This window comes from Myripristis murdjan, chromosome 23 (assembly GCF_902150065.1).
Source record: "Myripristis murdjan chromosome 23, fMyrMur1.1, whole genome shotgun sequence".
Lineage (NCBI taxonomy): Eukaryota > Metazoa > Chordata > Actinopteri > Holocentriformes > Holocentridae > Myripristis > Myripristis murdjan.
In genome coordinates this window covers 17,697,400-17,720,718 of record NC_044002.1, presented here as the reverse complement: position 1 = coordinate 17,720,718, position 23,319 = coordinate 17,697,400, and the positions used below count along the sequence as shown (strand labels likewise).

At 42.7% G+C, this 23,319-nt stretch overlaps 1 protein-coding gene across 1 annotated transcript in view; it reads left to right on the top strand.

Annotated features, from left to right (window-relative positions):
• celsr1a (cadherin EGF LAG seven-pass G-type receptor 1a) overlaps positions 1 to 23,319 on the top strand; it is a 121,232-nt gene that overhangs the window by 12,270 nt on the left and 85,643 nt on the right. The window lies entirely within an intron of this gene.

Here is a 23,319-nt window from a genome sequence, read left to right as displayed (position 1 = left end):
CTAGGATTAGTAATATTTCCAACATTTCTGTCTTGTTAGTCATCGTGAAGGTGAATGTGAAAGAAAGAAATGGTTACCTCTGTATACTAACAAGGCGAGGCTGAGGAAGTTATTTGTATTTTTGAATAATGCTGAATTCTCAGAAATTCAAGTGATAATGCAGCTCTCATAATGTCTTTGCAAGTTAAGGGCCGAGAGTATTTCACACTTTGTAAAGGGTGTATTTTTCTTGTTGTTTTAAGTGTAGTCTGCAGGAGTGAAAATTTGCGCATCCAGATAAACACTTTACTCCTCCTTGGCTTGAGTCACGTCTTTTATCACAGCTACCCACGGCTGTATCAGCACGGCGTTGTCAGAATTGGCCGAATTGCTTCACTTTTTCTGTTTTTTTACCTGTCGAGGTATCTTTCCTCCCACTGCTGCTTTTTTTCAAGAGGAGTGTATCGTTTCCAGCAGGAAGCCTCTCGAAGCACAGTGGTGGTGTCTGTCGATGTAAAGGAGCACAATTTGCCAAACCGGCAAAATGAGCAAGAAAGAGCTCCTTTGAAGCTTGTTTGTTGTAAGGATTTAACAGAGGGCTTGTTTGTTTCCACACACACACACCTGTGCCTCAGGAAGTGGTGAGTGGCTGGGGTGTACGATTGTCCCACAGCACTTCGTAATGATACCGACTTCGCTGTCTCGCATCTTACCGACATGTTTGTGTGTTTTGACGCGGAAGGTGCGGGTGCCCCTGCGCGTTCAGCCAGGGTTTCATCCTGTTCGCCAGATGGATGACACACAGTCTTTCGCACACACACACACACACACACACACACACGGCCAGGCCGATCTCGAGCTTACATGCTGCAGGACAGTGATTTCACCACTCAAACACCAACAGGTTAGGGGGGCATGAATTTGAGTGTAACCTGACACACACCCCTCTCTCTCTCTCTCTGTCTCTCTGTCTCACTCTCTCTCTCTCTCTTTCCGTCCTCGACCCCACGAGCAGACAATACACTCTTTTGTCTCTCTCCCGGAGGAGGCAGGGAAAGCATCGCGGCTAGCCGGTGGCTCACGAGTGTGACATTACATGCGTCGGGCTGTGCGATGATCAGCTGCTGGAATGTTAACAGGCGGTAGTGGGGTGGGTGGGGCTGTGTGTATACAGTATCTGGTCAGAGTGAGTGACAAGTGTGACAGCTGGGGAAAAGAGGGAGGGGGAGAGCAAGAGAATAAACCAGAGAAGAGAAGAGAAGAGGGTAGAGGAGACCCCATTCACTCTTTGTTTTAACATCCATCTTGGCTGATCAGTGGCCAGCTGTCAGTGCAGGTGGGAACAGGGTAATGTAATGCTTCCTAATGCGTCCCCTGACAATATTGGAAGATCATCTAGTCACACTGGCCGTTGGCATGGCATTCAAATTTTAATGAAGTTTGTTTTTTGCTTGTGGTTTAGTGTGCAATATTGGGAAAATTGTGAAAGCGTGGAATATAGTGAGTAAGTGAATAGGAAGAAGGGATGAGAAGAAGCTGGCATAAGGATTGTTGCAAGGTGTGAGTGTCAATCTGTCTCCGCTGTCCAGCTGACCGGACCAACCTGAGACTGATGTTCGAGCCTTGCCTCGGCGGCTCCCTCTGAGGCGGCGCTCACATCTGGCTCATTTCAGATTTTCTTTGGACGGCTGCTCATGTCCGTTCTGCGATGTAATCTGCATCGGAGGATGAACTGGCAGAGAGGCTCAAAAAAGACACGCACCGAGAGATGCAACCGAATAACAGAAGACGTCATGTCTGTTTTTGTACCTGTGTTTCCTCGCAGATGTTTCCAGCACGCTAACGCTGGCTGTCATGGACACTGAACTTAAGATGATGCCGTCTCAGATGAATGATAAGACACATTTATTGAAATGGCAACGCTGACAGATTCAGATTTGAGCTTCCAAATAAGTGACATGCCTCAGGATCCACGTTTGCACCCGTTATTCATGTAGCTCAGATCAAAACTGAGAGACGTGAGTCCATGCAACTTTTTGTTGTTTACACCACTTAGAAAACACCATATTTGTGAAATATAAGGCGAAAAAATCAGAATTGCGACATTTTTAAGTTCAGTGTAAATGTAGTGTTTTACTGATTTTACTGATTATTTTCAAAGGCCAGCATGGTTTGCCTCCCAGCTACATTACTGACCTTTTAACCCTTTACGAGCCAGACTGCGGCCTGAGGTGCAGGGCCGAGCCTTCCTGTCTGTCCCTCAGTCTAGACCGAAGACCAGACGAGACCCGGCTTTCGCCATTAGTCCATTAGCACTGTGGCCTGAGGAGCTGAGACTTGCCAATTCAGTTTAGTCTGTCAAAACTCCTCCAAAAAATAAAAAAAACCTACTTTCATAAAATTGCTGTATGAAGCAGATTTTTAATTCTTTTTTTTAATTCTTTCAATAACCAGTTAGTGACTGATATGGTCTCTTTTGAAGCGCTGCCATACAATTAAAGCTTGCTGTCATTATTATGAGAGGTGAAGGAATGAATGCAAAAAAAAAGAGAGAGAAGAGAGGAGAAGAGATTAAATAGCATTCAGTTGGAAAAGAGAGAAGAAAACTCTTGACCTCCTGTAGATCCTAATTCCTCTTAATCCCGCCTTACATCACACCCACACTGTAATGCACTGTAACTTCATATCCCAGTCATTTCCAATGAACAATCCCCCTGCATACAATACTTCTATATGGCTCTGATCAGCCTCCGATCCGCCCAGCTATTAGGACTTGGCATTGCTGCTGACATTGCTTGCATTAGTATGAAATGTCAAACCGTTTACATGGATTGTTTTTTTCTAGTACAAACAGGCCAACGGTATGCAAGTCCCATTACTTAATCGAGAGCTAAAATGATTGGCTAACATACTGAATATTCAAACTGAGGTGTTTTATTCGATGATGATGCTGTAGAATTGACTTATAGAGGTCTTGATCCAAGAATTGATAATATATGACAGTGAAACTTGAGTATTAATGTTCCCAAGAATTGAACCTCATCCTGCACCAGCAGGCGTAAATAGGAAGAAATCAGTCAATAAAACCAGCACCATTTTTTTTAAAAATCCTACAGTTCCACCTATTCCTCAAATAAATCTATGTTTTGGTGTCTTATGTTCTTGATTTTAATATTTCCTGGTGCAACAGGATGTTGGGGTGAGACTTAATGTATTATTTATTATTATTAGAATTATTATTATTATTAGAATATTTTGTAAGGTTTTGTTGGCTGACATTTTCATTGACGCCGATCGGTGCAGCATGAGGTCACCTGTAAATGTACTTTTTATTTCCTGGAGATTTTAAAAAGATATTTCAGGCTGTCAAAGGTTTGTCTATATTTGTATTAAAAACAGGATTAAAACAGTTTCAAGTGTACTGCATTTTGGCAACAGGCCTGCGTTTTGAGTTATAAGTGGATAAAAATTTGGTATTTTCTACCTCCAAACCCTTCCCTATACTTGTTCCCGTAATTCGCAGCAATAGAAAACATCTGGACCGGGGCTTTAATGGTGATCCTTAAAACTGTTTTCGTTGAGCGCCGGTGCTGGACTGTGCACAGAGGTGTCAGTTTTAGTCATTTCGCTCTCAGCCATGGAATGACTCGGTGACAGGTGTAATCCTGACAGCTAATGGCTTGTGTGGGAACCTGCTGATGCACGCTCGCTTGCCTCTCAAACTGTTGTCTGTTTTTGTCTCACCGTGTGTCAGTCAGCGCCGGGCCTTCCCCCACATCACATCCTGACATCACCATCGTCTTAATGCTTAACGTTACGGGTGTCTTGGATGCGAGCAGAGCCTCTCTCGCTTCCTCCGTGGGTCAGTTCCCATTTACTAAAGTGGCCGCCTGCGTGATAGACAGCCATGCTAGCAGTCTAATTTAAAAGCACGCCCTTGAATTAGACACAGGGTAGTGTTTCTACGCGAGGAATGAGCAGAACCAACCGCTCTCCACCTGTTTAAGAGTTTGCGCCAACCTCTCCTTGCCTGTTAAATCGTCATGTTTCCTCGAGAATGTCTTTCACTCCGCTTTTTCTTTTTTTATCTGCAGTGTAATGTTTACTCACCGTTTTAAATTGACATCAAATTTTACAGGGCTCATAATCCTGCTCATAAACTTGTAATATATAGTACATCGTTGTAAGCCGTGTTTGAGTGATATAACTTAATGAGCAAGAGTAATTTAAAGAAAGCATACGTTGAATACCCACCTTTTATTTTACCGCAACATCAATGCCTAGACGTGTATCATTTCATTGCTTTACATTACATCACATAACCAAACAGAGAATTAAAAAAAAAAAAGGTTAAAGGACTAAACCAGTGATTTTGAATGTTTGGCCCATTTACTAAAATCCCTCGAATTTAAAAGTGAATTGTTAGAGTTTTCTGTAAATACGGTTTAATACAGTTCAAATAAAATGTTTTGAGATTGGGCCTATTTTGTGATACTCTGTCGAGAGGGGGACGAGAAAGTCCCCCTGCCGAGGTCAAGCTCATGTTCAGTGAACGAGCAGCAGCCCTGGAGCCGGTTAAGGATTCAGTGTCTTGCTCAAGGGTACTTGAGCAGAGTGGGTGCTTAAGGTCATGGAGGACTTGAACCCTGCCGCCTCTGTTTTTTTTTTCATCTTTGGCTTACGTTTCAGTAGTTTGAGGGTATTTCTACGGACAGGAGGAGGAGGAAACGTCAAATGGGGTGTTTTTTTGAGACTCCCAGTCAAACTTGGCAGGTAACATAACAATTTAATTCCCATCCCTCCTCCTCCTCATCCTCCTCCTCCTCCTCCTCCTGCTGCTCCGGTGTTGTCAGCCTCAGACACCCGCTGTCATCTTCAGCGTGTCACCTTACAGCCTCCTGACAACTCCTGTCCTGCTCTGACAGCACCTCTCACATGTCACATCTGAGCTATTGTGTTCAGGAGGAGGGGAGGGGGGTACAGGTGAGCACAAACGTAAATGCATGTGAACTCAGGACTGAACCTTTACTTTGCCAGATATTGCAATTATCAATATCAGGACCTTTCTGTAGTTCCACAATACTTCATTAATAAGATTTTGTCACATATTGCATCAAAACATGGCTTCTCCTGCATTCGGCCGTACTGTATTTATTTATTTTTTTGATAATGTTTCTACTAATTTCTCAGGCTTAACATGACACACACATACACTGAGTGAGATACATATGTGCACACATGTATAAAACACATTTTCGTTCTCATTCTCCTGTGATTTTTGTATTATGCAACCTGTGAGATTGTTAAAATCAAACACATCAAACACTTCCACGTGCATGCACACACACACGTGAACACAATTTGTTCATGCAATCTCTGTCTCTCTCCACCTTCTCTCTCCCTCTCCTTCACACACACACACACACACACACGTTTGTATACAGTAGTGACACAGCATTAGAGCGCACACACACTGCCCGGGTCACACTTGGCTCCTATAGGTGGAGCGGCTTAGTCCTCTGTAAGCATTTCAAAGGAGCAGACTAAGACGTGCGGATTGAAGCTTTGTATGCTTTCTCCAAGCCTCGAGGCCTGGTCTTTTAACAGCAGAGACAGAGAGAGAGAGAGTGTGTGAGTGTGTGTGTGTGTGTGAGAGAGAGAGAGATGGAGAAAAAGCTCAGAGGCGGATTGGGTTTGCTCTCCCTTTTGAAAAGGTGTCAGGATACTCCTTTGAACGGAGCAATCCCTCTGTTGCCTTTTGGATGGGGGTGTCACGCACACACACACACACACACACACACACACACACATGCACACATTTTTAAAAGTGCACATAACTATGCATATATGCATGCATACAACACAGGTGTCCCTCCTTCTCTCACACACAAAAAAATATCCACAATATCTCTGGATTTTATCAGTGGCCGACCTCGTCCCCTGAAGTGTCAAGGCCAAGTTTCACACAAAGATCCCTTCCCCTTTTTTTTACACCAGCACAAAAAAACCCGCCTCACCTTCCCAGAGCGTCTTCAGTTACACGTATATCAAAGTTGAGGCGTATTTATCCTTTGGGCACAGCTCTCACACTCTGCAGCTTAAAGACACAGTGTTAAGTTTCAGTTTTAAGATGTTTGTTTGGGCATGTTGTCCAATTCACAGCCATGTTTAGCAGATATTTGTGCAAAGGAAATATTTCAACTCATTTTAACTGCCTTCAACATTCCTTTGTTTGCATATCAAACATTTTTCCTCGACTATGGTCACCTTAGACCTTTGTTAAGGTATTTTTTATACCTGTAATGATTGCCAGTCGGAGTGTGTGCCTGTGAGTTTCTCTATTACTAACGTCTTATATCATGAACTAAGTGTAAAAATAGAAATTTAAGCAAAGTGGCTTCATTTCCTGATTTTTTTTTTGACATGTATAAGGGTTTTAAGTGTGAAAAAGAGTGATGCTTCTCTCTAAAAGTTAAAAGAAATATCATCTTTTATCCAGTAAACCCTAACTGACCCTGTAAGTTTCTGTTTGGTGACATTAATAGATCTTAGTGCTCAGAATCAGCAGCTACTTAAAGTATGGCTCTTTTAAGAGTTAGTATCAGCAGAGAGAAAAAAAAAATGCTTTAGTTGATGATTTAGCTGCACTCCTGCCTTCTCCTGCTCCTTCTTCTGTGTTAAAACCTGTTGTGCTGCGTCTTAGCCACGGACCACAATGCCTTTCTCTGTCTCCATCCTGTCCCATGTGACGGGCGAAAATGACATACGTGCTGCTGCCCGCCTTCAGCAGCCCTTTATCAAATTACCTCCTGGGTTAGAGTGAGTGAGGGAGTGTGTGTGTGTGTGTGTGTTTGTGTGTGTGAGCACATGCACATCTACAGCAATCAGAAAATGCCAGGCGGGGAAGGAATGCCAAGGAGCAGCTCCCACTCATTCCTGATAGCTCCTTAATGATAAGAGGTGTAAAGAAGGAGGTGAAGTCAGGTAGGGAACGGGGGAGAGGTGGAAAGAGAGGAGGGAAGCAGAGAAGTGGTAGTTTTTAGCAGCATTTAATTTTGGTCACATTGTTTGGCAAGAATTTTTATTGTCGGGAATCCCCCAAATTTTCTGCCTAGGAGAAAAAAACTGAAAGAAAACTTTGTGATTCCTCCTGGTTTTCCCTCTCCAAGCTGCTCTTCAAACCCAATCCCAATCATGTTGATGCTCCACAACAACGTGGGCTGTTCGCCAAGGCTTCTCCTACCCAGAGCGGTGCGTTAGTTTAGGCCGCTGGCCAACTTTAATCTTTCCCCGAGTGCTGTAATAGCTGGGAGACAGAGACTGATAGCAGCTCTTACTGTCTGACCGCAGACACTCCGAGCCACGCTGCCTTAACTCACACACACGGCGCCCTGCACGGCATCCTCTGGAAAACCACCACCACTGCTCCCAGCCTGATTGATTTTCCCCTCGATGGAGATGCACCAATAATGTGGTCATCAATTCTTAACATACTCATCTCGACACTTTAATGTTTGGAGATGAACTGAGTGGAACTGAAGGCCAAGAGAGAGAGAATTAGAGAGAGAGAGAGTAGTTTCCATTTGGTCAGATCGAACATTATTTCTGTTCACCCACACGGAAACATAACACGTGAACATATTTATAGTATACTAAACTTCACTGTCCCTGTGAGGGAAATGCGTTTTGGACATATTAATACACACGGAAAACAAAGCCAAATAAAACAAGAAGAGCAAATAATCATAAAATAGATGTCAAACATAAACCAGCATACAGTGTAGTGACATGAGGAGCACACAAGTCCTGTTTGAGTGAATAACGTTAAAATAAAGATAGATGAAAGTAGATAAATAATAAAGTTTCATACAGTAACTTGTACATAGGAAGTAAACAGTGATGCACAAAAAGTCACTCATCCAGGCTTAAGAGCAATAGTTTGTGCCCCTAAACCAGAGAAATATTGTCATATATGCTGGATATATAGTCATATATGAGTCAAAATGTTGTATTTCCTCCTCTGGATATGGCAATTTAAGTATAGCCCACATATGTATGAGCATATATATGTATGTAAGATGTTTGAAAGTGGCATATTGGCCTTATATAATCATATATGTGAACCCATACTTGCTCAACATATATATATGACATTGGTAAATAGTTTCATGTATGGGTCTTAAATATGGACATGTACAGTGTGCCATACACGGAAATCCCCTATATGTCCATATATTACATTTTCATAGGGGAGGAGGGAAAAAGTCTCTTTTCCGAGATGATGAGAGAGTGCATGTCCAGAGGTTGTGGCCCCTGCTGATGGTGATTTGACCTTTGACCCCCAGGGGGGCAGTCAGAGCAAGAGGAGGGCCCGGCCTGGAGCAGCTGAGGGGCTCATGGCAGTAAACACTGGTCTTATCTGAGAGAGCAGACAGTAAAGCAGGGCCAGCTGGACTGTCAACCTGCTGTCACTCTGTCTTACCTTCTGAGTGGTTAACGTTAACCTTTTTAGGCGGGGGTGAAGATGGAGAGGGACAGTGGAAAGCAGGGTGGAGAGAGTTGCTAATTTTCAGTAGTTTTTAAGCAAGTAAAACTCCCAAATCCCTCATGGAACCAGTAAAATCTACTGGTATTTTTGTGTGGGCACTGATTAGGAGCTGTGGTGTGCAGAGTGTGTATTATCTTACTTTGCTGTCAGTCAAGGCCAATATTTATCCTCGCAAACGGCACCGTGTTAACGATTCACCATGTGGCCGTGACCACCTGTCATTACTGCAGTGATATCGTATTTGCACCACAATTGTTTACTCTTGCTTCCGGCTAAAAAGCCCATTGATAGTTTCAGCTATGATTTGTACATGTGTGTGATTTAATTCTGATTGAATTCTATGTCTGGCCTTAGATTGTGAGACTGGAGGATGAGTGACAGGTTCAGGTTTGCACTGAATGAACAGTTTCGGGCTCTAAGATGTGTTTTTGTCAATAACAGCGTAAGATACTGGCAAAGAAACCCAAACATGTGAGGAATTGGCGTTTCAGTCTGATGCGCCTCCACCCAAGTTACAGACAAACAAAAGTTCACAAAGCTGACACTCAGGCCATCATTTGCATTTTATCTCGCTGTGCTTCCTCTCACTTTTTCTCTTTTCCCCCCATTGAGATACAGTAGTGTTGCTAAACTAACATGGCAGCAGCGTACCCGGCAATTCTGCAAGTGGGAAAGGCTTTGTTTTTGCAAGTCAAAAGTGTGTGTCTGTGTGTGTGTGTGTGTTCAAAGCTGATAGCCTCTCTACAGAATGGCCCTGACCCCAGCCTCTTACTCTCTGTTGTAGGTGTGAAGTGATTGTCCCGCCGTGTTGAGAGTCACACAGGTTATAATGGCCTCACAGGACAATGCATGTGAAGGGGGTCTTAAGAGTTTCAATGGGCAGCAAGTGGGCCATTGATTACAGTGATCTCTGTTAGCTTGTTTAGTGAGTTCGACGTCTTTCCAGGTGCATTTCTTTGGCGCACAGAGTTCACAAGTTGCCGCCGCAGCTGCTGACAATGACGATGTGGCCTTCAAGTGACTCAAATAGAACGCGTTCCTTTTAATTTGTGATCGCTCTGGATTTCGTTGACCCCTGGAAGAATAGCTTTCATCTCTGTGCCACGTAACAAGGATCTGAATAAATTTAAACATAAACCTAGTTAGTCCTGTGACTTGCTCTGAAGCCATCTGCCAGTAGTGCTGTATAGTGGATTAATACGAAAGCATCAGTACTTCTGATACATCCTTTCCTTCCTCATTTATTTTATGAAAATGAACATATATGAAGGCTTTCAAATAGTATTTTTTATGTATATATTTACCAATTTTCATAGTAGAAATCAAAAAGATTTACCCCCTTTATGCGTACAGGGCTATTAAGTTTTGGTATCAATATCACAAAACTCATGGGAATGAAAGGGAAATCATTGGTGTGGCCCGTTCCTAGTGTTTTGTCATTTGTGGGTATTTTGGCTCTTTAAGTCGGCTCTTTAAGGTGGACACTGGGAGTCATCCCACATATATATGAAGAGCCGATTAATTTAATTTTGTAAATGAAAACAAGACAAAATACTTGCTGTCCTATGTCCTATGTCGCAGTTGCCACTTGTTGGATATAAGATGAAAAAAAAATAGTTTCTGAGCTGATTTTTTGAGTAACATGGGTTGTTCTATTACTGTCCTACAATATACGGGAAATTTTCTTACATTAAAACGAAAGTAAACATTCATTTCTAGGTTTCACGAGTGTGGTGAGCTCGCACAACTGCAGTCAGTATTGCCTGGACGTGACCTGCGTTTGTACTACTGACTTGAACGCTCCTGTTGTGGTGGGAAATTAATTCAAACGACATTAGCCTTTTATAGATAAATCAATCATGCATCACGCTTAGTTTGAAAACATATGCCGCTGGAAAACTAGATATGATGTTTAACAAAGAGAGAAAAAAAAACGGCTCTTATTGGTGAGCTGAGCCAAATGATCCGTCTCCCTAAAAAAAAAAAAAAAAAAGAGCAGGAATTTACACCATAACTTGGCATAATCCAGAGGTAAGTTTGCCAAAAACATCTTCGCCACCCAGACCTTGTTTGTTGATCTTGTTGTGCTCTGTGCGGGCACGAAGGCACCTCAGTCATGTGTGCGATCTTGTGATGGAGGCTCAGGGTGCCAAGGATTGCCTGGCGTCGGGTTCCCAGGTCTTGAGTCCTCGGTCTTTGGAGGGTTTTGAGACCAAGAGGCCCCCCCAGGTCATGTGTGCGACATGGATCCTAGATGCTTCGAGTTTGTTTGGAGTCGAGATCTCAGGTTGTGGGTCCTCGGCCTTCGGGGCGGTTTGGAGACCCCGGCCATATATTTGAGGCAGTGACTGGGTCGTAAACTGGTGTAAGGGCGAGGCTGTGACACCCAGGACCCTAAACCGGCCCCTCCTGGCCTCCTCAAGCTTCAGCTATGCGTGAGATGTGAGGAATGGGATGGTTCAGCTCCAGAGTCCTGTGCTGACAGTTTCCTTACTGAGGGCTCAGGCGGACAGCTGGCGCTCCATGCCTGGCATACTGCTGCTCAGTGCTGCCCTCCAACCCATCCATCAACACACACCTATACATGTGTACAGGACACATATGCCTGGTCACAGAGAGACATGTGTTCATGTAGGCAAGGTCTCGCTCACATATGGGTGCAAGTAAAAACATCAACATATAGAGACATGGACTGAATGTACAGCATATGCGGGATAAGTAATTATTTTCATTAAATACAATGATGAAGTACAGTGGTGGAAAAAAGTTTTCGGACACCCTTAACATTTTACACAATCTCAAATATTATCATGCAATATTTGTGGAAAAATCTTTTTTGTGTTTCAAAAGGTGTGGCTGCATTAGACAGATACAAACAAATACAAATTATATTTTTTTTGTTTATTGTTTACAAGAAAAAACTAAAAAAAAACTAAATTCTTGACAGTTTAATCTTTATCTTCAGGCGTGTTTCCTGCGTTAGGTTGTTTTAGCTGTTTTTGTGTCTGAAGAACTTTCAAATGTGCTGGCTTTATATAGACACCAAGCTCGGCAACAAAAATTGTGTCTTTTAATAAAAAGAACGACCTTCATCACTGGTACCAAAATGACCCAATACTCAAAATTTCTTATGTATTTTTATGGAACCAATCAATTTTAAGTTTTTAATGGCTTTTGAGGATTTGTTTAGTATGTTGGCTGTGACTGTACTAAAAGAAATTGCACTTGAAGACCTAAGAGTGATTTGTTAATGCAATATTTCACAAATACATGGGGTCTCCGAAAACTTTTTTCCACCACTGTAAATCCAGATAAAAGCCATGATCGCTTATTGAATTTTCTTATTAAATCTGTACCAGTTACAACATACAGTGTTTTTTTTTTTTTTTTTAAACTTTGATAGACACTAGGGGTGTTGTGATATACCTGTATTGATGATAACCATGATGCTTAAAAAATGAAATATTGATATCATGTTAATAATGTGCATAATCTGCTCAATTACTAAGTTATTTCAGGGTAGAGCTGGGTGATAATTCAATATCGTCGTTCATCGTCTTTCAGAAGAATCGCATGAAGATGATGAAGATGGTGTCTGTTGTCGATGATAACTGATGATGACAAGCGTTTTTTTTTGTTTGTTTGTTTGTTTAGATAATGACAAAAATAATTTTCTGCCTTTTGTTTGACATCCCGCCTCACATTATCATTCAGTTCAGTTGGATCGTCATTCATTTGATTATTTAATGTGATTCTGCATATTTGAATTTTATTGTGATATTAATTTGAGCCATAACCACCCTCCAAGCACAATTTTCCAGACTTTTTAAAAATCTCTGTAGTCTTTCAAATGATTGTTTTAGAGAACTGAGGTTCACTACAGTCAGCTTTGAATGACTGTAATGAACCTCTGAGCCGTTTTGCACTTGTCCGCTCTATTGTTAATTAAAATCACATTAATAGGGAAACCAAGAGGCGCAGACATCTCATTAGCTGCAAGAACCTCAGCCAACTTGTTTCTCAGCTAGCTGACCTTCCACACACACACACACACACACACACACGCCGAGTTTCCCTGCTGCTTCATAAGAAATGAATGAACTTCCGGTTACTTATTGATCTTGTTGCCAGCAGTGTGCAAGCATTGTGTGTGTGTGTCTGCGTGCGTGTATTTGTTTACTCTCCAAGGTGTGTTTGCAAGGAGAAAGAGCTCAGTGAAGCACATTAGCCTTCCGCAGTTCCTCCGCTGGCCGGGTGCCATATGTACGATCCATCTCGCACACAAACACACGGATCATCTGTGTGTTTATGATGCATCTGTCTCCCATATATGTGATGAGAACATGGAGATATGAGCCAAGCCGTACACAGTTTCCATGATGGGGAAGTTGGGAGAGCTGTGGTTAGTTGTTGTGGTTTGGCTTGAGGGAGAACTAGTTTTACAGCTGGGATGATCATTTCCTACACACACACACACACACACACACACACATGCAATTATACACACAGATACACACCAAATATTGTAGACCATAGATGCATAAACTTGTTTACTTTATCAGCACCGAGTGTAAACACATGTATTGATTGTTTCTCTTTGCTTTTGTTTAACTTTTCATTCTTTCACTTGCTCACACACACACACACACACACACACACAAAGCCTGGTATTCCCATCCATACCTCCGCCTCAGCCCGTTCAGTCAGTGGGGGCCGGGACGCCGCGGGGCTGATAAAGTGGAAATAGCCTATTATTACTAGAGCGATGACAGCAGCCATGGGCATGCATCACACACTGGCATACCTCTGGCATTGTGTAAGTGCAGCCCTCCTCTATCACGTATGCTCCTTCTTTCCCTCTTTTTTTTATGTTCTGTTATTATCTCTCTCTCTTTCTCTGTCTTTGTCTCTCTGCTTCTATTTTCTCACCTCATGTGACTGCAAGAATCCACATGTTTCTACCTAAAATAGCCTGGAATTTTCAGTTGTGTGTGTTTATAGGCTATATTCTTATTTATGCCCTCTTTTTTTTTTTTTTCTTTGATGTGGCATATTGGCGCTTGCTGCTGAAATTTCTCCAGGACTATCCTCAGGTTTCATCTAATCTAATCTCACTCCCTTTCTCTCTGTGGACATTAAAGGGACTGATAAACACAAGTTGGTTGGACTTAACTCTCTATTAGTGATATCAGTGCATGGACATTTATCTTAACGCTGTCGGAGGTGTGGCTAAGTCTCTAAGCGTGCAGGTAACTCAATGAATAGGAGTCAATGGGGTCAGCGTTTTACACTGGGGTTATTCTCAACAGAATGGTACCAAGATATAGTATCTGTCTAAAATGAGTGATAAACACTTTTTTGTAGCAAGAGTCTGCTTGGGTTCATGTGACGTAAATTTCGTCAGCGCCCAGAGGTCCACACGCTGGTTTCTGCACGCCTCCCAGATTTTGTGACCATGCAGACCGTCAGCATCTACACGCGCAGTGACTCATTTTTTATTGAGACACAAACTACAAATACACCTGTATACGCAACCCTGTCTGCAGAAAGTACACCAGGGCCTTTAGACAAGAAGCCACTAATCAAACCACAGGTATTATCGCTGTAGATAATGTCCATGGATCAATATCACAAACAGCCACCTTCTGCCAGAAAGTCAAATTAAGTTATTGCTTATTTATATCTTCTCAGAGAAGACAAAAAAAAAAAAGTCATTTCCACTTTGGCACCAACAACTAAATTCTCCTAACAGTGGTAAACACATTTATGAGACCTATGCACTCCATAAGGCCTCACATGTGTGTAACAAACATCATGTGCTGCATGAAATGACACGGTAAAATATAGAATATATATCTGTGCTTATTTGTTGTGCTTAAACATTTCCTGGCTAAATGGATGTGACATCTGCACTGATTCGGTAACAGCTTCCCCGTGACTGCTGTGGATGACAACGCAGAACAGCAGTAAACACACACACACACACACACACACACACACACACACATACTGCTGCAACTGTACAAAGTCAGTATCCTTCCTGCTACTATAGACCTCCCACCTGGATTAGACCACATCTGGTTAACTGGCACATATGTCGAATTAATAGAGGACACACACACACACACGCGCGCACACACACACACATTTGACTGTGTATTCCTGTAAGTCATGTTTTTCATGTCTTTCATAGACTCCTTCCCTACTTAATAGTCTCAGCATTCCACCCTCCGCCACAGGAATGACAAAGCCACACTTGTACTCCGCTGAGGATTGTCCATAAGTGTGTGTGTGTGTGTTTGTATACAGTTGTGTGTGTTGGTCCTCTGTCAAAAGATCTTGAAACGCGCGCGCGAACGCACTCGTGTGATTATAGAAATCACCTTGCAGAAATAATTGAGGCACCTGAGGTAAGGCAGCATTCCCGTCCCCGTTCTCCTTTCAGAGGTATTCACCTTTGTAATAACTGCTTTAAAGGGGAGTGGCAGCCCCCGCCACACTCACACACCCACACACACACACACACACACACACACACACACACACACACACACTCACACACAGCCTGTGGTACTTTCTATCTTCAGTCTTATCACAACAATCCTACTCCTCCCCTCTTTTGCCCACAATCTGTTTCAAAACATGTCACTACACAACCCCAAGACTTCAATAAGCTTCATTTTTTGAAGAGCGACGATATTTTACCGGTCTTGATTGATTTAGGTTGGAGTGGTGAAACAGTAATTCACAGGAGAATTAAAATTTGTCTCTCTGGGGGTCGACTGAATAGCTGTGGGGTGGTGGGGCGTGTCGCTGCAGGTTGAGCTGAAGTCATAATTTACTGTTTCCCCACCCTAATAAATCCCCCTGCGTGAGAGGAGGGATGGGACGAGCGAGTAGGAGGATAAAATGGGAGAGAGAGCAGCGGGGACTGAAATAAGACGCATATGATGTAGTGAACCTCTGGGCCGGTCCATAACAAATATGTCACTTTGTCTTGCCCAATTTACAATTTTTTGCAACGGAAAATGGACATAATGTTTCTTAAAGAGTGATATGCACCCAAGGCTTCTTTAGGAAAACGTGCAGCCTTAAATCCTGTAGGCTCAATAAAAACAAATACGTAATAGGTTATCAGTGATAGCATTTTTCATGATGACCAAAAAAATGCTACTAGTGGCTAGATTGGGGCCAAGTGAGCCCATACAGGCTAAAAAAATGTAGTTGGCGACTGAAAGGTGCTTTAGAAAGTGATAATATATGAGTTCCTTTTTTTTTTTTTTTTTTTTTTTTTTTTTAAATTTATTATTGTGGTTACATCTTTTGTGCCAAGATTGCATTGCTGTGCTGTTTTTGTGTTGCACTTCCTAGAGATCATCTGTCAGTCAAATTGTGTGTACTGTGATGTTTTTTTTTTTTTTTTTTTTCCCTGGATTATCACTTGAGGAAGTTAGGGAAACTTAAAATGCATCACTTCCTGTGCACCAGAGGATTTCCCAACAGACACCGGCCTAGTCAGCGCAAAAACTGTAATGGATATGTTGAATTACCGTTGAATTTACATCAACAGTAAAGCAAACATTTATTTATATGAAATGTCTGAAACTTAAACACAGCCATGCAGAGAATCACACTAGAAGGAAGCTGAGGAGTTTATAAAAACTGATTGTGCGGTTTAGTGGCCTACTCCTTTTTTTTTTTTTTTTTTTTTTTTTTCCAAACAAAGCTGAAGCTGACTTCCTATCACACACCATTCCTGTCAGCCCCGTCACCGGCCATATCACCAAGGACAATGCAGTGGCATTTCGCTGGAAGAGGAGAGGAGGCGGGAGGAGGGAAAGGAAATGCGACAGGGGGAGGAAATGGAGGATAAAAGGGAAAGGAGAGGAAGCTTTGGGATGGGATGATGTTCCTGGGAGGTTGTGGCCGAGGAGAGGGCGATAGTTGAATCTTGAGAGGAAGGGAGGAGGAAACGAGGAGGGAGATTGGGAGGGAGAGAGCAGGAACAGTAATAACAGGAGGGCGATGAAGAGGCAAAGGAGTGGACGAAGAGGAAGGAATGAGTGAAAGTAGGAGGGGGGGCGTCTACTTTTCTTTTACCCTCACATTCCCTCTTTCTCTGACTTCAAAGAATCCCCCGGTGGGAAGGAATTATTCCCCTCCGCTCAACCGTGCCGCTTCGTTACTCCGCTGTTTTCACCCCGAGGTCCTCCGCCACTGCAACCCCCATCACAAGCACTTTACTCACTCCCTCTGATGAGAATAGACTTGTAAATGGAACGTTATAGGGTCCATTCAAAAGCTTTTAGTGCACCGCTGTAGTCGGGCTGTCAGCTGATGCTTTGAGGGAGCATGAATCCAACTTGCTGGTTGCTGTTGCTTTCGACTTATGGGAGCCAAGTACCTCTCACATGCAATAATCTCTCTCATTTTTTTGCTCAAACAAACACACACACATGCACACACACACACACACATGCACACATGCTCACCTTTGGGCAGTTCTTGGATCCATGGAGATTACAATGATGAAGGCCCCAACCTGTAAAACCCAGTAAGGGCCCATAAAACGCAGACACAAAAAACACATGTGGAGCATTTAAACGCTGGGCCTCTCTCATGCAGGCTGGTGTGTCTGCATGTGTGTGTGTGTGTGTGTGTGTGTGTGTGTGTGTGTGTGTGTGTGTGTGTGTTGTCTATGGCTTTGTTAAAATCTGGTTTGATTCTCCATCCTCGCTCTGACTGTGCGGGTCTCAGATTAAAAGTGGCCAGATCTGATTTGTTTGTTTTTTTCAGACTGCTGTCACATTTGCACACTGGTTGTCATAGTAACAATGGCAATTCGATTCAAGAACGAAATTTCATTTTTTTTTTTTTTTTTTTTTGATTAATACAATTTAGCTTTTTGAGATGTGTTTCAAGTCAACGATAATGCAATATAATAATGCAATGTAATAATGTGATACCACCCCTGAAATGAAAAGAACTGAACAACATGATTTATTTTATTTAAATACAAACAAAAAAATCAGTAAAAATCAGTATTCAGTTAGAGCACCAGAAAGTTGAGTCTTTTTTTTTTTTTAAAGAGTCACGAATGGATTCAGCACATTTCATTTTGATTCCAGCCAAAGTCACAACAGTTTCTTCTATTTATTTCTTTTAGTACATTGATTTAGTTGAAAAGGCAGAATTTATAATCAATACCCAATGAAAGAATCATTATACCCCATACTGTGAATTAATTTGTCATATATATGGGCATATATGGGTGTCCATTCATGGTGCATTTGCCATGTTTGTTGTGTCTGTCACTGAGGAGACTTATGAGAGTCATCTTCAGGACCTTTCACAAAAACACTCTAAGAGTTCAAACCAAGTCACATGTCAAGCAATTGGAATTGGGATTGGAATAGCATTTGAAACCACATTAAAAAAAAAAAAAAATCTAACCTCATAAAACAGGATTTGAACCTCCTGTCTGAACATAACCTGTCGAGAAGGTACCTGAGTCATTTTATCCAGGCCTACCGCTGACCTAATCTCCACGGCACTACACCCCTCCATCCTCTCTCCATCTGCTGTACTTTTTGTTCCTAATTCGAGAGGGGTAAACGAGAGAGAGGGAGAGAGAGCAGGGTAATACAGTTGTGGCTTGTCCCAGCTGGATCAGAGGAGGCACGGAGCCAAAGGAGAATAGAAACATCAAGAGGTTGGCTGGTAGACAGCAGCTCCAGGTGGGCTGCGAGCCTGGCTGAGTCCAACCAGCACTCAGACATCTGGGTCCGCAGCAGCAACACACTCTCAAGCTGCCGGCTGACTGGGTGGTGGGCTTTTTCCGACTCACTCAGGGACCGAATGCATGAATGAGTCAATGACGGAATGAATGAATGGCTGTTTTGCCGTCTGGCTGCCTGCCTGATTATCTAATGACTGAGTGAATTAATGAGTGGCTGATTGAGAGAGCAACTGGCTGACTGAAGCATTGGCTAACTGCAAGTCCACAAGAGAAATGTGTGTGTGTGTGTGTTAAATTGTCAGGCAAGGCATTTAGTCAGACATTTTAACTGCACTCACTTAAGCATTCTCCTAACAACAGCTTTGTTTTTAGATTTGCAGATTGCATGTTCAAGTTTCATCCAGTTGGTTATGAAAGGCTTTTAAACCCAAGAGGTCAGAGAATTTTTTCAACCCGTAGAGGAATTATGTAGCGATAACCTGAAATTGATGAAAATTGGAGGTTTTCACATGTTAATGATGCTGAAGTGATGTATTGATGTTTATTTTTTCTACCCAGGTAGGGCGTCCTGTGGTTGATAAGATGAAGCTATCAGTTTGAAGATTCCCATTTGTTAAAAAAAAAAAAAAAGACAGACTAACGACAATTTACAACCGCCACACCACAAAAAAATCTCCACCTTAAGTCATTTAGTCAAATAGTCATCATATTTTTTCCTTAAAACAAGTGAAAAAGTCTGCCAGTGGGATGAGATAATCTCACTTGTTTCCAGTGAAGTTTCACTTGTTGAAGGACTTTTTCTGAGAAAAAGTTTAAATTTGTTGAAATAAGGCAGAATAAGGCAGAGCCGCCCACTCGTTTCAGGAAAACGTCACGTGATTCAGGGGAATTCAGGAAACAAGTTGATTATCATTGGGAACAAGTGGGATTATCTTATCCCACTGGCAGGTTTCTCACTTGTTTGAAGAAAAACAAGATTTTATCGCTGAATATGACACTAAATGACTTGTTAAGTTGGATAATGTTTGCAGAGCAAAGTGTAAATCGGGCCGCTCACCTGATGTAGTGCCGTCCTTTGATAATTATTAGCTTTCACTGTATTCTGACTGCTTCAAATATCCGGCTAATACATTAACAGTTTATAGGGCTTCTCTGCTTCCTGAAGATGATAGCCTGCAGGCCTCAAAAACTCACCAGAAGAAGAGCGGATGAGGTTCTGGGTTGGGGGGGGGGGAGTTTCATTGCACCTAATTAGGAATGAAAACTACAATTATATCAGCCCGCTTTGAGAAGGTTGCCGCGTTCTTGGGGTTTTATTCACTTTTCCCTCCCTCGGTGGGGTGACAGCCGACATAAAGTGAGGAATGGCAGGTATTCTTTTCATCCGGCGGCGGACCTTGTAACTAGCAGAGCTGCCACTTGCTGGGGGGTCATTAAAGCAAATAGGGAGGATATGTCTGGGCTCCTTTAACCCCCTAACATTAGGGCTGTTTGAATAGCGGAGCAGAGGCGAGCACAAAGGAATAAGAGGGACCAGTAGTAAAGTTGTACGCCGTAATCCCTCCCACCTCCGTCTTGAGCTCATATTTTATTTCTTTGGCTGGTCTCTCCTTGTCTCTTCATTAAATTCTCATTTTAGCATGACAGGAATTTATCAGTGCGCTGTGACTGGCCTTTCTTATTTCTCCTTGTAATGTCATTAATTGAACAATTTAACCTTATTCTATAACTGCATTCTCTGGAAAAATACTTAAAATGGAAATGAAAATGCGTACAATACAATCAAATGGAGAGTAACAGAGTACACAATAGTTTAGAATAGAGCTTAATACAATACAACACAATGAAGCAGAGCAGTGTAAGATTCTGCAAGATGGGAAACTTTCTAAACTAAGTGTCCCTCGCTGGGACGGTCCAAAGCTTTTGTAAAGAGGACGAGTTTGGCCGTGTGCCAGCTTAATGCCAGCAGGGGTGTGTGTGTCTGTGTGTGTGTGTGTGTGTGTGAGGGGGTGGGGGTGGGGGCTAAGGGTATTGAGGGGGCATTCAGCGGGTGTCGGTGGGGTATTCAGGGCTGTCGGACGGGTCGCTGTGTCCCGTGCTTTGTCCCCGCAGCGACCGCGAAAAACAGCCCCACACACACGCACAAACACACACTCGAGCACGCACTCACTCACACATGCAAATGTCTCCGCGATTCGCCTGGCTCTCTTTTTCAAATTGACACAAGTCTCACGGTTTCCCCGGGCGACCCCTTTTTTTTTCTTTTTTTTTTTGTCTTCTTTTTTTTTTTGTACCCCGCATTGTTGAAAAGAGCCAATCATGCGCCGGCTGGTAACTAGGCACCCTGCTTATCAGTAACCAGCACCGACAATAAGTGTAACCCGACACCTCCTCAGAGAGAGAGAGAGAGAGAGAGAGAGAGAGAGAGAGAGGGAGGGAGAGAGGGCGAGAGAGGCATAGAATGAGATAGAGCAAGACAGAGAAAGAGAGGGAGGAGAGGGAAAGTGGAAAATGGAGAAAAATTCATGAATGACCAAGAAGAATAGACAAAGTGAAAGAATGCATTCCCCTTAAATACCTGTGCTTTTGTCTTTTTAAAGGTGCATTCCACATTTTCTGGTGTTGCAGAGTTTGGCCACGTTAAGAAAGTTACTGCGTCAGGAAGGGTTTTTTTTTTTTTTTTTTTAAACTAGAATCGTAAGAGAAAATGTGTGCAAGGACGAGTGACGAAAGGAGCAACTAACGACAGAGAGAGAGAGTAAGAGAGAGAAAAGAAGAGAGAGAGAGAGAGAGGATCTAGTGTCAGTGTAATGGATCCTCGGGTCCTATTAGACCATTCATGGCTCAGTGGCTCTTAAGAGAGCAGTGCAGGCCGATCTGTGAGGAGGCTTTTGATCAGCCTGCACCTCGCCAAACCAACTATTTGTCCACTGTTAGCTTATCAGCTGCGATCAATGCTGCAGAGAGCGAGTTAATGTACCAGAGGAACAGCTGTGTGTGTGTGTGTGTGTGTGTGTGTGTGTGTGTGTGTGTGTGTGTGTATCAAGGCATATCAATATAAGTGTGCATGTGTGTTTATAAGTACGTTTGTGACTGTTTGTGTGTTGTGTATGTGCTTGCATGAGGGAATATTGTGCTTAAAGTGCAGCAGAGCATGACGGACTGGTGACTAGGTTAGTCTGTGCGTGTGTGTGAGTGTGTGTGTGTGTGTGTGTGTGTCTGTGAGTCTGTGTGTGTGTGTGTGGTCACAGCTGAGGGACTCCCTCCTCTGAAGTGGAGAATAGAGAGTTTGACTTTTCACCTCCCTGTGATCATCTCCATAGAGACCTAATACTGATAATGCTGATCACACACACCCACACACATAGACACACACCCACACACATAGACACACACACCCACACACATAAGCACATAGTTTCATACATTGTATACATGTACAGATATTGTGGACCAGGAGAAAATGAGCTAAAATAGGAAATTTATTTATAGCTAAGGGTTCTTTTTAGAGCATTGACTACACACACACACACACACACACACACACACACACGCATACACTTGCACACACACTTACACACATATGTGCACACACACAGGACTTCAAAGGCTCGCTAACATGTTTATCTGCACACTGACATTGGGCCTGAGAGACTTGCACAAGGCAGACTCTCAAAGCCAAAAAAAAGGATAAACTTCCCTTGGTTTTACGCAGTAACACACACACACACACACACACACACACACACGCACACACACAGCTTAAAGAGTGCTGGTCCAGACCCAGGACAAAGTTTTCTGAGCCAGATCTTTCTAAATATCAGCTGAAAGGACTTCCCCTCACCATGGTGACACATCAGTGGGCACCAGCCATCCTGCTAAGACTATTAAAGTGTGTGTGTATGTGTGTGTGTGTATGAGTCAGGACAAAAGACTTAAATTGAAGAGTCGTGACTTGCAGCTGCTACGTCGTCTTAGCATGTTTTGATGTGGCGTTTCGGTGTGACAATATGCTTGAGCCGTTTTTTCTTTTTTTTTTTTCTTTTTTTTTTCTTTTTTTTAATCCAGGCTGATTTTATCTCATCCAAATCGAGCCGCTCATCTCTCAGCTATGGCGTTGTTTATTTTAGTTTGCACATGCTTTCATGGGCTGCTGACGACCCACCACCTGCTGGAGGTGATTTATGTACTTGGACTTGCACCGGAGGAAAAAGGTGCGGTGAAATCTGTCCCGTCACCGTCTGTGTTCCTTTTTTTAAATTCGGCCTCGTTCTCTCTCTTTATGTCTTTGTCCCCACTCGCTGTCAGTCTGCACATCCCTTGTCTGTCTAGTCTTTGTCAGCGTCCCACCCTGTTCCTCCCCTTTTTTTTTGTTTTTTTTTTCAGTGTTTCTTGCCGTCTCTCCCTTTCTCTTGGTATTTAGGTCAGCCACCAACCTATTTAGTCCTATGGTTTCCCTGGACACCGGTCTTAAATGTCTCCCAGTGTCCGGTGGCTGCCTTTATCTGTCCTCAGCACCTCACGCTTTCCTCCTCCCTCTTTTTGGTGCTCTCCTCTCCCTTCTGTGCCTCTTTGGAGAGACTTTGTAGAAAAGTGATACATCCAAAAGTTGGGAAAAAAAATACTTATTCCTCAAATAAAGGATAGCACCAAACAAAAAAACGAAAAAGACAGTACAAGTCCTTGGTGGGTAAAGGAATAAAACTTTTACAGACTGGATTGAGATTTGCTGAATGATGAACTTCAAAGTAAAAGTATGTTTTTATTTTCCAAAGATGAATTAATTGCATTTTGGAACGGATTCAACTTCAGTTCAACCCTGTCTGTCGTTCAGCAAGACCCACACACACTGGATAATTTTGAATTTTGAAAAGTAGATTTCTTCTTCTTTTTCTTCTTCTTCTTCTTCTTCTTCTTCTTCCTTTTTTTTTTAACATTTTGGCCTCCACAGCATCTTGTGAGAACAGAGTAGGGTGACACCTGGAAGCCGTGACCTTTGACCGCTTAATAAGAGGAAGTGTAGTGCTGTAACCTGATTAGTCTGCTAGTGAGG